The sequence below is a fragment of the Bombyx mandarina genome, chromosome 12 (genome assembly GCF_030267445.1).
Source record: "Bombyx mandarina strain Sakado chromosome 12, ASM3026744v2".
NCBI lineage: Eukaryota > Metazoa > Arthropoda > Insecta > Lepidoptera > Bombycidae > Bombyx > Bombyx mandarina.
The window spans coordinates 4668751-4683185 of record NC_143219.1 but is presented as its reverse complement, the minus strand read 5'-3'; the positions used below and the strand labels follow the sequence as shown (position 1 = coordinate 4683185).

The window sequence follows — 14435 nt, the reverse complement described above, 5'->3', positions numbered from 1 at the left end:
AGGTTTCCAAACTATGAAGTACCCAAATCTGAAAGATTTGACCTTATAGAAGTTATAAACTATCAGCGCTTCATGAAGAGGTTGGTTATCACCAAAAACAAATGAATAGGTAGTTCTATCTTCGTATTTATCCAAACTTATGCAGCGCAAGTGTTCGTTGCTTATTTCTCTGCTTGGAAGGCTTATGTATAATATTCAGTACTATAATAGTTACTCTGATTTTACTATATGACCCGTTCCTATATGCCTCGTTCCTGCACTTGTGTCAAAACCATCGGCGTATCAAATTAGGCCGTTACCTTTAGGCTGCGAAAGCCCTATTTGCTATTCCATTCTTGATTTATTTATAATTCAATTTTCCTTCAAAATCCGGTGAAAAAACTATGTTCTTCTCCTTCTTATTCCTAGTCGTACACTCTTCACAGAGCGGTCGTGGTCGAATCCTGCGATATCTATGTTTCGTAAAACTATGTAACTTCATTAAATTAAGAGATAAATTGATTGAAAAGATAGCCGCTGGGCATAAATGTATGAACCGGGCAACGAAATACCGGTCATTGTAGCAAAGTTTCGGGTAGTCGGGGGTTTTGGGATAGTAGTAGTTGGGGCTTTCTGCAGATCATGAAGATAGCTGGATAACCGAGCATCGACCTTAACAGATTTTTTGAAAATTTTTAATGACAATTATATGGTACAGTAGCGCAATAGTACGTTTTGACTTGAATGTTCCAAACTACTATTTGATTATAATTATTAAAGGAATATTCTTTTCAATAATGAAAATTCATTGATCTCGTATTACTCGTCCGCCTATTGATCCTACTAGTTTGGTTACGCGCCGTTGTAAATATAACTATTTGTATTACATGAAAATTCTCCTGTGAAATATACGGGAAAAAAAGATACTAGACAATTATGGACACAACAAAAAAAAAGAAAATAGGTCGAGCCCTTCACGAGTTATGCTCCTTCATGCATGTAGAAATTAATTTTAATGTCAATTATATAGATATACAAATACTACACAATCTTCTGATTGTGGTTTAATTGGGAATGTTCTCAGGAGATTTAAATATTATTATTTAGATTAACCTACATTGAACCAAAATGTCCTTCTCGAAAGTACCGTCGATCTAGTACATATATAATAGTGACCTTAAATATGTTACGAAACCTTTGAATTGAGTATGGTAAATTTGTGTTTGGGATCAATAGATTACTTCTAAAAACCATCAAAGTGTTATTTTGAGATAAAATGTCCAAATTTAAAATAATCATTGTCTCTCTTCACGACATGCTCTCATAAAGCAACGAATTTGAATATTATAGTGCCAAAACCTCCCAAAAAGTAATTCAAAACTGTTAGCTGCCTTTTTCGATCTGATAACCTTACATGTGAGTTAGCTTTAAAAAAAAATCTTTATTTCTTTTAATGGGTACACATAGTTTACAATCTACCTGATGTTATGGGTATAACGACGCTAATAGACACCAATACCGGGCGTGAGGTTTCAATTTTTGTTTAAATAAACCCTTTTAATGAGGAAGAAGTAATCGGTACTCAGTAGAGATAGGAACATGTATCCATCCATCCATCCATGTGTTCAGGGTTTTAATATGCCGTACTAAGTAAATTTTCGTCGTTATAGATTATGTGATGAGTATTTTCGTAAACTGCCTAATCTATTACAGACCGATCCGATTTCAATGCCCATGCTTATATAACACTTTGAGTAAAACTGTTTCAAGTTGCCGAAGTTACTGTATATGCTTCATTAACTTCAGAACAAAAACTCGGTTGACTTCAACATAATGTGAGACCCAAGCTAAGAAAGAAAATAACGATTTCATAGCAAACTTATTTAGTCGGAACAAAAATAAGTTACAAGTAAGCGGAGAACAGCTAAATTACAATCAGAAATCCTAAATAAATAATGTTGGTGCCATACAAATTGCTCAGTACATTGTGTTGTGTTTACTCCTTTTGTAGCCTCGATTGAGAGGTGTAGGCGGATATGTACACTTTTGGAAAGTATTGACTCGACCCATGGGTCAATAAATTCTGGTATTTATTTATGTGGTCAAACAAAACTGTGGTCTAACAAATTAAATTATACTTTTGTCGAAGAAAACTTTTATAAAAGGCATTAATGCCATGTCGTATCTCGGACTTGTCGGAGAACTTACGAGTATTTTTTTCTTCGAATTTTACTGATATTCTCAGGAACGTTATTTTTTTGTTTTTATTAATTTCGTGGAAACCATTTTAACCATACCTCACACCTCAGGATAAGTATCAAGACATCATCGTGTATAATGTTTTTTAAACAGCTATGATGGACAGATATGTTCACGGCCCGGTGCTTAAAGATTATCATAGTCTTCCATATAAATTGAAGTCTTAAACTCATTACTATAATGACTGATATTATGAACGGATTATGAATGAAGAGGCGAGGTGGAATATAAGTGAAGGCACTACTGTTGTGAATGACGACGTAACAGTACTAGTAGTATCTTGAAGATCAGGATTGGATACCAGGAACATTAATAGCTGGACAGGCTATAAAGATTATCCAGGGTTATTTTCGCTCAGATTTTTACCCTTACACATGAGTGGGATTGTTTTATTTTAATATTCTGTAAACTTGATGAAAAAATATTTTATCATGACGAATGTTCTGACCCAAACAGAAATTCGAAACTCGAAATGCCAAACGATTCGAAAAATTCTACGAACCGAGATCCTCATTAGCAAAACAGAAACTAATTTGTTTAAAAAAAATCAGTGTAGCAATGTTAATTTAATTATTTGTTACCTCTGCATCGGAGACATAATTTGGTACATTTATTTGAAGAACAAACAATTTCTTGGATCTTTGTCTTTTAAAAATAACCTTTTTTTTTTTTATTTATTGCTTAGATGGTTGGACGAGCTCACACCTGGTGTTAGGTGGTTACTGGAGCCCATAGACATCTACAACGTAAATGCGCCACCCACCTTGAGACATAAGTTCTAAGGTCTCAAGTATAGTTACAACGGCTGCCCCACCCTTCAAACCGAAACGCATTACTGCTTCACGGCAGAAATAGGCAGGGTGGTGGTACCCACCCGCGCGGACTCACAAGAGGTCCTACCACCAGTAATTACGCAAATTATAATTTTACAGGTTTCATTTTTATTACACAATGTTATTCCTTCACCGTGAAAATCAATCGTGAACATTTGTTGAGTACGTATTTCATTAGAAAAATTGCTACCCGCCTGAGATTCGAACACCGGTGCATCGCTAGATACGAATGCACCGGACGTCTTATGCATAGGCCATGACGACTTCATTAGGCCACGATCTACACAAATCATTCTTTAGTTTAATCTTCGCAAGGTATATGGATATTTATATCATCTCAGGAAGTTATTGGGAAAAACTCTTAAACATGAACCTTTTAAACTAGGTACTTCAATTATAATCAAACGAGATAGAATAAAATTCAATTAAATTGAAATTCAAAATGCACAGCCTATATTTTAAAGTGTGTTTTTAATCCATTTGCAACAATTTGAATGAAAATATTTCATCCCTTTGACCTTCAAACAAAATTAAATGATAGTTTTTAGAATCACAAAATAACAATTTAAACATAGCAAATAATTTTATTCAAGATCCATTGACCTCTGGATCGGAGAGACTACGTTGACAGCGATTCTTGACTGATTTACTAAATAGGTTTTCGTTCAAAAGACTCGTTGAAAGTTTAATGGATTCAAATGTTCTGCCATAAAAATTGGAGCGTTCTACATAATTGATGATCAGTATCTTGATAGGTTAGGTTAGGTACAATAAAATAACAGTATTTGAGTTTACAACCTTATGCTTTGTCGGTACTTAAGTTCGAGAGCCTGTTTATTGTTTCCGAAAATTTATTTTTGTTTTCTTAATTTTGTATATTTTAGCTATAATTCCTATTTAAAAAAAATAGGTTAGAATTCCTTTAATTTAATATTGTATAAGACAATAGTTTTCGAATGAAAAAACTAGACCCGTACTATTATTAGTGAAGATTACACTGAGAATTTAGATAAAACTACTACTACTACTTAATAGTTTTTCAAATTAATACAAAATAACTAAAGTAGCTAGCCAAGGTCGTTTTACTAGGCCAGTCATACAAAATCAGAGCACCATTTATCTCCAATCGTTTTAACAAAAGCATTAAGCGCGTCCCGAACTTGACCCAACATTATTCCCAAGGGTCTGTAGACCCAAAATGGCCGTCCAATATTATTGCAAACATTTGATCAAATGATTAACAGTATCGATCTATGCATCAGGCTCTAGTTCGTTGATTGGAAGCGTCATCATTGACCGCCTACGTCAGAACACCAACAAAAGATTAGTAAGCACTTACGTATTCAGTGCTATTGAGATGAAAACTAATGAAAATGCACCCATGCAACATGATACTATTTTTATGAAAGAGTATACAAAAATTGTATCCTTTACACAAGTGCATGCAACAAATTTACTCTGTATTAAAGATGCAAATTGAAATATTTCTTTTTAATTAAGATCATTATGCAGCATTTTATCAGTGTATCGGATTTTTAAAGTATTTTGAAACTGTGTGTAGTTTTGATGATAGAACTTACAATGACAGGGAAGTATGCAAATGGTATGATTAGCAAGATGACTAATACAATCGTGAATGGCTATCGGTAACTAAAACTCTTCTTATCGAACACGATGAGGTCGATTTTCCAATTTCATACAAATAACCAAATAAATATACATTTCAAACCAGGTCATATTACCAATACAATCTTCTTATGTGAGCGTATATCACGATCCACCAGTGAATACAGACATTTCCGATTTTTTTTATTATACCTTATAATAATATACTAGAGGTCCCGCAGTAGTCGAAAATCGACTATAATTAGTTGGAATTGTAAGTTTGTACACTATTATGATTGTATTTTATACTTCAATAATCACAAATTTCGCCAAGACTACACTATAAAAATATTATCAAAGACAAACAATATTTAATCTCAATTTAACTACAGACGTCAAGAACAAAAGTTTGACAATAAATAGTATGCATGCGTGTGTGCGTTAAATACATGGTATGTAGTGTGTGTAATGTTTTCTTTAATGTATCTTTTATGCATTATTTAAAAAAAATAATGCACTTCTTCTCTATATTCTCTATAAGTGTGGAAAATTTCATACTCCTTCGTCCGCGCAATTTTCGTAAAAAGGGATACAAAGTTTTTGCTTCACGTATTAATATATAGATACATTTCTTACCGTAACATCATTTGGGTACATGCTTAGGTTAGATTTCGCATTTAAGAATGTATCTTGACACTAGGCAGCTTATAAAATAATTTAGGCCTTGTACTTTAATACTACTGAAACCTTGCCGACGATAACAAAATGCTTGTAATAGCTATAATAATATTTTTAATAGCTGATAAACAAAATCATAAAGTAAGCACGGCATTCGTCATTTTCGATGTACGAGTGCTTCGTAAGGGTTCTTTATGAATAACAAGTGGAACATCTTTATAAAGCGCTAAAGATTTATATGATTGATGTTACGCCATAAACAGAGCGAAATTTCTCGACGCCGCCTAATATAAGCAAAATATACAAATCGATAAGTGCTCAACCGAAGAGTGATTAAGCGAAACAACTTACATAGCATTTTGCAAATACATTACCATACTTATATTTATTTTAGATATTGCTATTTATTTATTGTTATAATTAAATTTGAATTTGAGAAAAAAAATAGTAGTTTTGACATCGATGGGACACTAGATTACAACCCAAACGATGCTAAGTGGTTACCGTCACTTATGTGTATCAACCGGGTACTGCGAAGCCACTGCTTACTCTATCTTTTTCTAACTTATACGTGTTATTTTATGACACGAGCTTCTATAAAATACGTTGAAAAATATCAATTGATGAGATACGACCAATTTTTTACATTTTTGGGCAGAGAAAAATACCGTTGTAAAAAAATAATTTAATTGTAAACTTATTAAATTACAACTTCTATCATTTCATACACCAAGGGCAACTCTGTGCCTTTGAGCACAAGAACTAGATTTCCGCGTGACTTGCATAAATAATTCGCAATGTCTCAAGTCTGGTAGCAGCTATCCACGACGCGGAACCCAAAGCAATTAATCATTAGAACTATCTAAGACGAAAAATACGCAACTGTTTTTTTACACGGAAACGACTCGAATTACGTGTAAAGCCTATCGCACGTGATCTGAATTCGATCTGAAAAAAAATCATGAGTACTTTTTACACATAAACTATAATTTGACAACATAAATTACATTTAAACCACGAACGATCCAGTTATTTGAAAAATGACACGAATATAAATAATACATTTTAAAACTTTTGACTTTGAAGACGGAATATTAATAGTTCGCAAAAAACACGTCACGTAGAAAAAACAAATCGGATTTGTTTTAGGTAATTTGAGCAGATAGCTGATCGGAATTCATGGCATTCTTGAAGTCAGAAGGTCTTCGAATATCTTTTTTATTTCTGCCTTCGATAGTTTTAACTTTTTGTTTAAGCGGTCCGGCGTCTACAGAGACGAGTTGGTGAACTTAGTTTGTTTGGAACCTCTCTGTGTTGTCTTAACGTGAGCAGTGGAAACCACGTTATAGTGCTTACAAATTCTATTAAGCGGTTCAACTTGCTACACTATGATGACTTTCTGAAGTCGTCGTGGCCTAAATGATAAGACGTCCGGTGCATTCGTGTTGAGCGATGCACCGGTGTTCGAATCCCAATCGGGTACAAATTTTTCTAATGAAATACGTACTCAGCAAATGTTCTCGATTGACTTCCACGGTGAAGGAATAACATCGTGTAATAAAAAACAAAACCGCAAATTTTAATTTGCGTAATTACTGGTGGTGGGACCTCTTGTGAGTCCCCGCGGGTAGGTACCACCATCCCGCCTATTTCTGCCTTAAAGCAGTAATGCGTTTCGGTTTGAAGGGTGGGGCAGCCGTTGAGACCTTAGAACTTATATCTCAAGGTGGGTGGCGCATTTACGTCGTAGATGTCTATGGGCTCCACCACTTAACACCAGGTGGGCTGTGAGCTCCTCCACCCATCTAAGCAATAAAAAAAGGGCAGATGCTATGTGATATATAATTTGATGAGATTATGTTCTCATGTCTCAAGATGTTCACCATCTAGGTTCGTTTTACTCTTCTCCCTCTTCTTCTCTGGAGGCGCCGGAGTCCGACATACCCCTCTCGGCCGGGTATCCGTAAATGGATTCCCGAGCGTTAAAAAAAAAAAAAGTTTCGTTTTACTCCACTCTTCTATACAGAAGATTCGAGAAGCGGCGTCCCTAAATATATTTCGTTTTATATTGGAGCCAGACGTATTTAAATGAACGTTATTACCATCGTTATACGTCTCAAGACTTGCATGATATCACCATGTAGAGAGATTCCACCATTATTTATATTGTCGTATAAGTTTGGCCAAAGTTGGAATGTTACGTCGTTTATACGATAAAATGTTACTTTGGTTGATATTCGTGCACGAATTAAATAAACTAGAACAAAACAATCTCGTGATGTCTTTCTCGGTTAAATATTACAGGACCAAAACTTTAATATTAAGTCGTGTCATGTGGAATTAGAAGTAATACTAGTTCGAACATGCACCTTCTATTGTTATAAACTTTCGTGGTTATCTACATTATAACCGTGGTAAGAACCCGTTTAATAATGTTATTTCAAATAATACGTATTCTATATCTATACTAATATTATAAAGAGGAAAGATTTGTTTGTTTGTTTGTTTCGAATAGGCTCCGAAACTACTGGACCGATTTGAAAAATTCTTTTTCCATTAGAAGCCGACATTGTCCCTGATGAACGTAGGCTACTTTTTTAAAAAAAAATTTTATTTTTATTTTTTGGTTTCATGTGTGTTTTAATATTTCCGAAGCGAAGCGAGGGCGGGTCGCTATATTATAATATTCTTACAGCCCGAGTATTCTAATTGTATAAGAGAAGTATTTTTTTTTCAATCCCAATTTTATCGTAAGTGCACCGCGATGAATATTTTTCCTTAGGTGATTCATGTCCAACTTATGGTTATCCGGGAGAGACTACTTTTGGGGGCGTCCATTAATTACGTGAGGTGTTCTAGGGGGGGAGGGGATCAAGATAAATCTTTCCAAATCTCACTCAGGGACGTGGGGGGTCTTAGCAAATATCACGTAATTTTTTTAGCTAGCATAAGCGGTGTAAAATTGCGTGAAAAATCTTTCTACAATAAAATATGGCCAATTCTTTATTTATTTCCTAAGCTGATAGCCTCGAGAGGCTATTTCAGTGTAACCTTTACTACTAGGTGAGCTTGGCTCAAACCGGAGTGATGCTAACACTGGCCCTAGCAAGAGCAGTGCTTCGCAGAATCTACCACCGGATCGATATGGCCAAATCTGACACAACAGTGCTTATCGTATTCGTCCGACAGTAAAGTAGCGTTCAATTGTTTAAACGCTATCGATCAGCTGTACAGACGCGTGCGACTCAACGAAAGTCGCGACACGACGTCGTTATTACATTTTTTAACCAATTAAAATATACTAGAGATCCCGCAGTAGTCGAAATTCGACTATAATTAATTGGAATTATAATTTTGTACACTATTATGATTGTATTTTATACTTCTATAATCACAAATTTCACCAAGACTACACTTTAAAAAATATTAACAAAGACAAACAATATTTAATCTATTCTCAATTTGACAACAGACGCCAAGAACAAAGTTTGACAATAAATAGTATGCATGTGTGTGTGCGTCAAATACATGGTATGTAGTGTGTGTAATGTTTTCTTTATTCATTTAATGTATCTTTTATGCATTATTAAAAAAATATATTAGCATTGTGCACTTCTTCTCTATATTCTCTATAAGTGTGGAAAATTTCATACTCCTCCGTCCGCGCAATTTTCGTAAAAAGGGATACAAAGTTTTTGCTTCACGTATTAATATATAGATATCTCTATATATAAAAATGAATTGCTGTTCGTTAGTCTCGCTAAAACTTAAGAACGGCTGGACCGATTTGGCTAATTTTGGTCTTGAATTATTCGTGGAAGTCCAGGGAAGGTTTAAAAGGTGAGAAAATATAAAAAAGCTCGGAATTATATAAAACAAACAATTTTGTTTTTCCTTTGATGTGTCCCCTTGATGTGTCTTTTATTTATCGATTGAGGCACTACGAAGTCTGCCGAGTCAGCTAGTTAATTAATGAATATGAATATTATTTTTTATTTGTTTCTCTCTTACCAGAAAATAGCTTTTTTTGTTCATTAGATTCAGTAATTACCTACTCAAGTTTAGTCTCCCGGGGAGCAAGTCTTGTCTATATACGTCAGCTACAAAGTCAGCGCTTCGAAATATGTAAATTATAAAATTAAAACTACTTATAATACTTTATTGGATTAATTTCGCGTTTAATGTTTTCATTTTCTTATTTCCAACGCGTCGATTACCATAAACTCAGTACCATCTATAATAAGATAGTTCGTACAATGTTTAAATGTAAACGTTCAGATTTGTACGAAAATTTTAAAGTATTAGAAACGTCAAAATTAATAGATCGAACCGTAAAAGTAGTGTCAATTATTATGTCTAAGACTCGCGAAAGGCGAAGAAAACGCTAAACCAGTATCTACTTATAAAACCGATACTGACGGGGAAAGAAAAAATAATTTTATATTATTTTTTGTCACATTCGACTTCTATTATATTCGTAGTTTCCTAAACGATGTAATAATTCAATATGAAGAAAACAAACAAGAGGTCTGTTATCGATTTATTATTAGATTCGCTTTTGGCTGCGACTTCGTCCGCGTGGAATAGTTTACAAATAATGCTTTATTTTAGAACAAATTTGGTTAGCATAAAAAACGTTACATAGTGAGCTAACCTTAACATATAGACATATCTTGTTGTGGTCTTTTTTTTAAATCTTTTAAAGGGGAACAATTCAGTCATACATTATTTTAGTGAAACTTTAACCGTTTCTGCAGCGCACGCAGCGGAAGCTCTGAAAAGGGAAAAAAAGCCCGAATTTGAAACATTCTTTGTTGGTGCTCCGCTTGTATTGGCCTTAGCGTAATGTTATATAGCCTATAGCCTTCTTCGATAAATGGGCTATCTAACACTAAAATAATTTTTCAAATCGGATCAGTAGTTCCTGAGATTAGCGCGTTCAAACAAACAAACCCTTCAGCTTTATAATATTAGTATAGATACCGATTTCACGGAAAATATGATTTTAATCGACAATCGGGAACCTACGTACTTACGATAAAATACGAATACTGCTGTCTATTTGGATCCATGAGGTCAAACTCTCATTGCATTACAATAGCCTCAGTTAGACTTGACTGAATGATTTATCCTAACTTTTTCGAGCTCACAGTTCAGTAAAAACGTTGTGAATTTATTTTAAACAAGCTCACTGGTGTTAAGAGGGCGTTGAATATCTTGAGACAAGACATGATAATCTCATCATGTATTATATAGCATCTGTCCTTTTTTTATTGCGTAGATGGGTGGACAATCTCACAGCCCACCTGATGTTAAGTGGATACCGGAGCCCAAAGACATCTACAACGTAAATGCCGCCACCAGATATGAATTCTAAGATCTCAGTATAGTTACAACGGCTACCCTTCAAACCGAAATTCATTACTGCTTCACGGCAGAAATAGGCAGGGTGGTGGTACCTACCCGTGCGGACTCACAAAAGGTCCTACCACCAGAAAATTAAAATCCTAAGCTCCGCATCGATTGCACGACTCTTGCCGGCAGAAAAAAGTAGCATTGTGGTACTCATTGGTGTTAGTTTGCAATACGCCAACAACTACGCTTAAATTTTGCTGGTTTATTTCATTATCCAATGTTATTAGTTCATCATGATTGTCTTTTGGAGAAACTTGCTAAGCATGTATTACTTTCTTAGAATTGGCACCTGATTGAGGGATTTCAGTACTGGAACAGTCGCATTGCTTAATACAAGTACACTGAATATTCAGGATATCAGAATAACCGCCTTATTCTTTAGACCGCTATACCTTCATATTCCGACTCTTTGTATTTCCCTAATCTACCTTTATAATATCTGTCAACTCTTTCAAATCATGAGTTGGACGATAGAAAACGCCCGTGTATAAACAGTGTCAACAACCCCACTCATTTAGGGGTGTTCAAAAATACTTTACTTTGGTCTCATTAAGAAGCAACATTAATTAACGCACGCACACTAAGCCTTCGTTTGTGTAAAAAACATTAATTTAATTTAGTTAATGGAAGTGGGTAATTTCCGTTTGAATCTTCTCAATTAGGCCACTCGAATGAAAATACACCGGTTCCTATTTTCCATGTAAATATCAGTCGTATGTTGTGCCCGTAATGTCATTGTTTTACTTAAATTGCTCTTTATTTACGAGTCGCCCGGATTTACCCATTGTCGGATAAACGTTGAGGGGAACGTGACGAGTTTTGATGTTAACTTAATTAAAAATGATGTGTCGTCGTTTGTAACATGTTGTCGTTAAGCGGGTAATACGTGCGACGGATTCACTTAAAGAAAAATAATATGATTAAAAGCTAAAGTGTTGAAGATTTTTTTTTATTAGAAATATTAGTATAGTTAATTCTTTTATTGAAATAGGTTTTTTTATTACCCTTGCAGGCAGACGAGCATTCGGCCCACCTGATGGTGAGTGGTTACCGTCGCCCATGGACTTCAGCAATGCCAGGGGCAGAGCCAAGCCGTTGCCTACCGCTCAATACTCTGCACAAGCCAACAAGCTCTCTACAAGGTATATCTCAACGTTCTTCTCTTTTTTTAGCAAGGCATATGAGTCAGAAGTACTCCACAACATGATTTGTGATAACTTGATCTTCAATAATATATCGAGGGGTAAAAGGCTATTTACTTTAAGCGACATTTTTGCAACTTTACTGACATTTACAGCTTAATATATGGAAAAAAATATCATAATAAAAAAGCTTCTTCAGCTTTTTGCCTTTGCATACCGAATAAGGCGCAACTTTTATTTATTTATTGCTTAGATGCGTGGACGAGCTTACAGCCCACCTGGTGTTCAGTGATTACTGGAGCCCATAGACATTTGCAACGTAAATGCGCCACCCACCTTGAGGTATAAGTTCTAAGGTCTCAGTATAGTTACAACGGCTGCCCTACCCTTCAAACCGAAACGCATTACTGCTTCACGGCAGAAATAGACGGAGTGGCGGTACCTACCCGCGTGGACTCACAAGAGTGCGTAGAGATAATTTGCGTAACTACTTATTGGTGGTGGGACACCAATAAGTAGTTACGCAAATTATAATTTTGCGGGTTTGATTTTTATTACACGATGTTATTCCTTCACCGTGGAAGTCAATCTTGAGCATTTATTGAGTACGTATTTCATTAGAAAAATTGGTACCCGCCTGGGATTCGAATACCGGTGCATCGCTCATTACGAATGCACCGGACGTCTTTATCCTTTAGATAAATGTCGCGTATTGAGCGAAATGCTGCTTAAGCTAAATAGCCTTTCCCCTGTCGATATAATTATTTTATACCTCTATATTTGGCATACACATTCTTTTGGAATCCAGATTATTTCATTATATGTATTCAATGGCCAATTACTCTATTCTAGGTTGTTCGATTGGTTGATTGAAAACAAAAATCGCTCATCTTAGTTCGGGAATGCTAAAAATAAACTTGAAATATTTAGAAAAACATTAAAACTTAAGCTACCTTTTCATTTTATTTTTTCTACCTATGCTGATAGCCTTGAGAGGCTATTTCAGCTTTACCTTGACGTGTAGGTGAGCTCACGAGGCTCAAACTGGGAGTGTTGCTAGCACTGGCCCTAGCAAGAGCAGTGCTTCGCAGAATCTACCACCGGATCGGAAACGCGATCCACTGAGAAGATCCGGCGAGAAACTCAGTGGGCTGTGTCTATGGGCTTAGTTACCGTTGATGTGTTGAGTACGCCTAATAGGTACTTATCTTAGCCGCGAAGCAGGCCTGTTTCGCTTTGAATGGTACCACAGTCGTTGTATATACAGTTAAGACTCTCTGTTAACTGACAAATACTTAATAACACGTGGGTCGCGCCTTTTTACTCGAAAAATCAATAGAAGTTGTAGATTGAGAAAGAATCCACGTGACATGGTAAATAATATACATAATTTCATATTTGGTGCTGAGACAAATTAATGTTCAGTTCTGGATATTTTCCTAAAAAGTGACGCAACGTTTAATTATCTTGTCTTTTTGAAAGTCTATAAATCCCCTTATTTTGCTATCAATCTTTTCATTTAAAGACGGTAGGGTAATTAAACAAAATAATCTTCAAACAGCTAGTTAGAGCTTCAGTAATGAGTCTAATAAAAAGGACACCGAAGGATCAATTCGAAGAGATTACTTTCTATGAGAGAGCTTTATCGGAGGGATCTTTAAGAGTCTATTGACATCTAATTTATCAAAATTATTCCGGACGTTCAGGCGCCTAATAATACAATATTACTCGAGGATCGAGGAGAGATTGCGATTTATTTGCGAGAGATGGTCTAGTGATAAATTACCCGCTAACCGAAGAAAAGAAACGATAAGTACACAAATTCCCATTAAAGTATCCTTTGAATAAAGAAAATAAAATCTTATCAAAATTTGCACACGTTGTCACACGTGATGTATGTATGTTGCCACAGCGAATTTCGTTATATTCAGACGAATTTAAAAAGAGAAGCCACCATCAATTCACCGTTAGTCAGCTGGTGACATTTCCAACAATAGAGGCACGACATTCATCGTTCATCTCATACAAACTGCACATTTTCAAGCAAACAACTTACGTAAACAACAGTTCTAAAGAAAGTTTGATGACGTACCCGTTGAATTAGAGACTACGGAATCATATCTCCAAGAGTCAGGGAGTTGGTGAAAGTTGAGAGTAGCACTGTATAAAGTTGTTTCTGTAAATCAATTAGTTTATTTTGACGTGAGGGCGCGGGTGTAAAGGCGGGGGGCGCGGGTGGCGCGGAGTTATCGCCTCGGAGCGCGCCGCGGCGTTGACTGCGGCGCTGGCGGACGAGTCGGGCCGCGTCGCCAGCGCGCACGCGCCCGCCATTCCGTCCGTCGGGATGTTACCGCGCGCATCACCGCAAATTTTTCTCATTGCCCGTTCGAAGTAAATTGCAAAACCGCCGACCGCCCGTTGAAGGTACGAGAAAAGCGCCGAGGGGATTCTCTGGCAATGTAATCACCCCGAGAACAACAAGGCGGGATAACGAGGCCCGCCTTTTTCTTATAAAGAACGACTG

At 35.9% G+C, this 14435-nt stretch overlaps 1 protein-coding gene across 1 annotated transcript in view; it reads right to left on the bottom strand.

The window, feature by feature from the left end:
• The window catches only part of LOC114243102 (zwei Ig domain protein zig-8), a 49291-nt gene extending 35116 nt beyond the window's left edge, over positions 1 to 14175 (bottom strand). The window contains exon 1 of the mRNA XM_028174474.2: positions 14004 to 14175. The gene's annotated coding sequence lies outside the window, so the exon portion shown is untranslated. The remainder of the gene's footprint in view (positions 1 to 14003) is intronic.
• Positions 14176 to 14435: the final 260 nt, after the last annotated feature.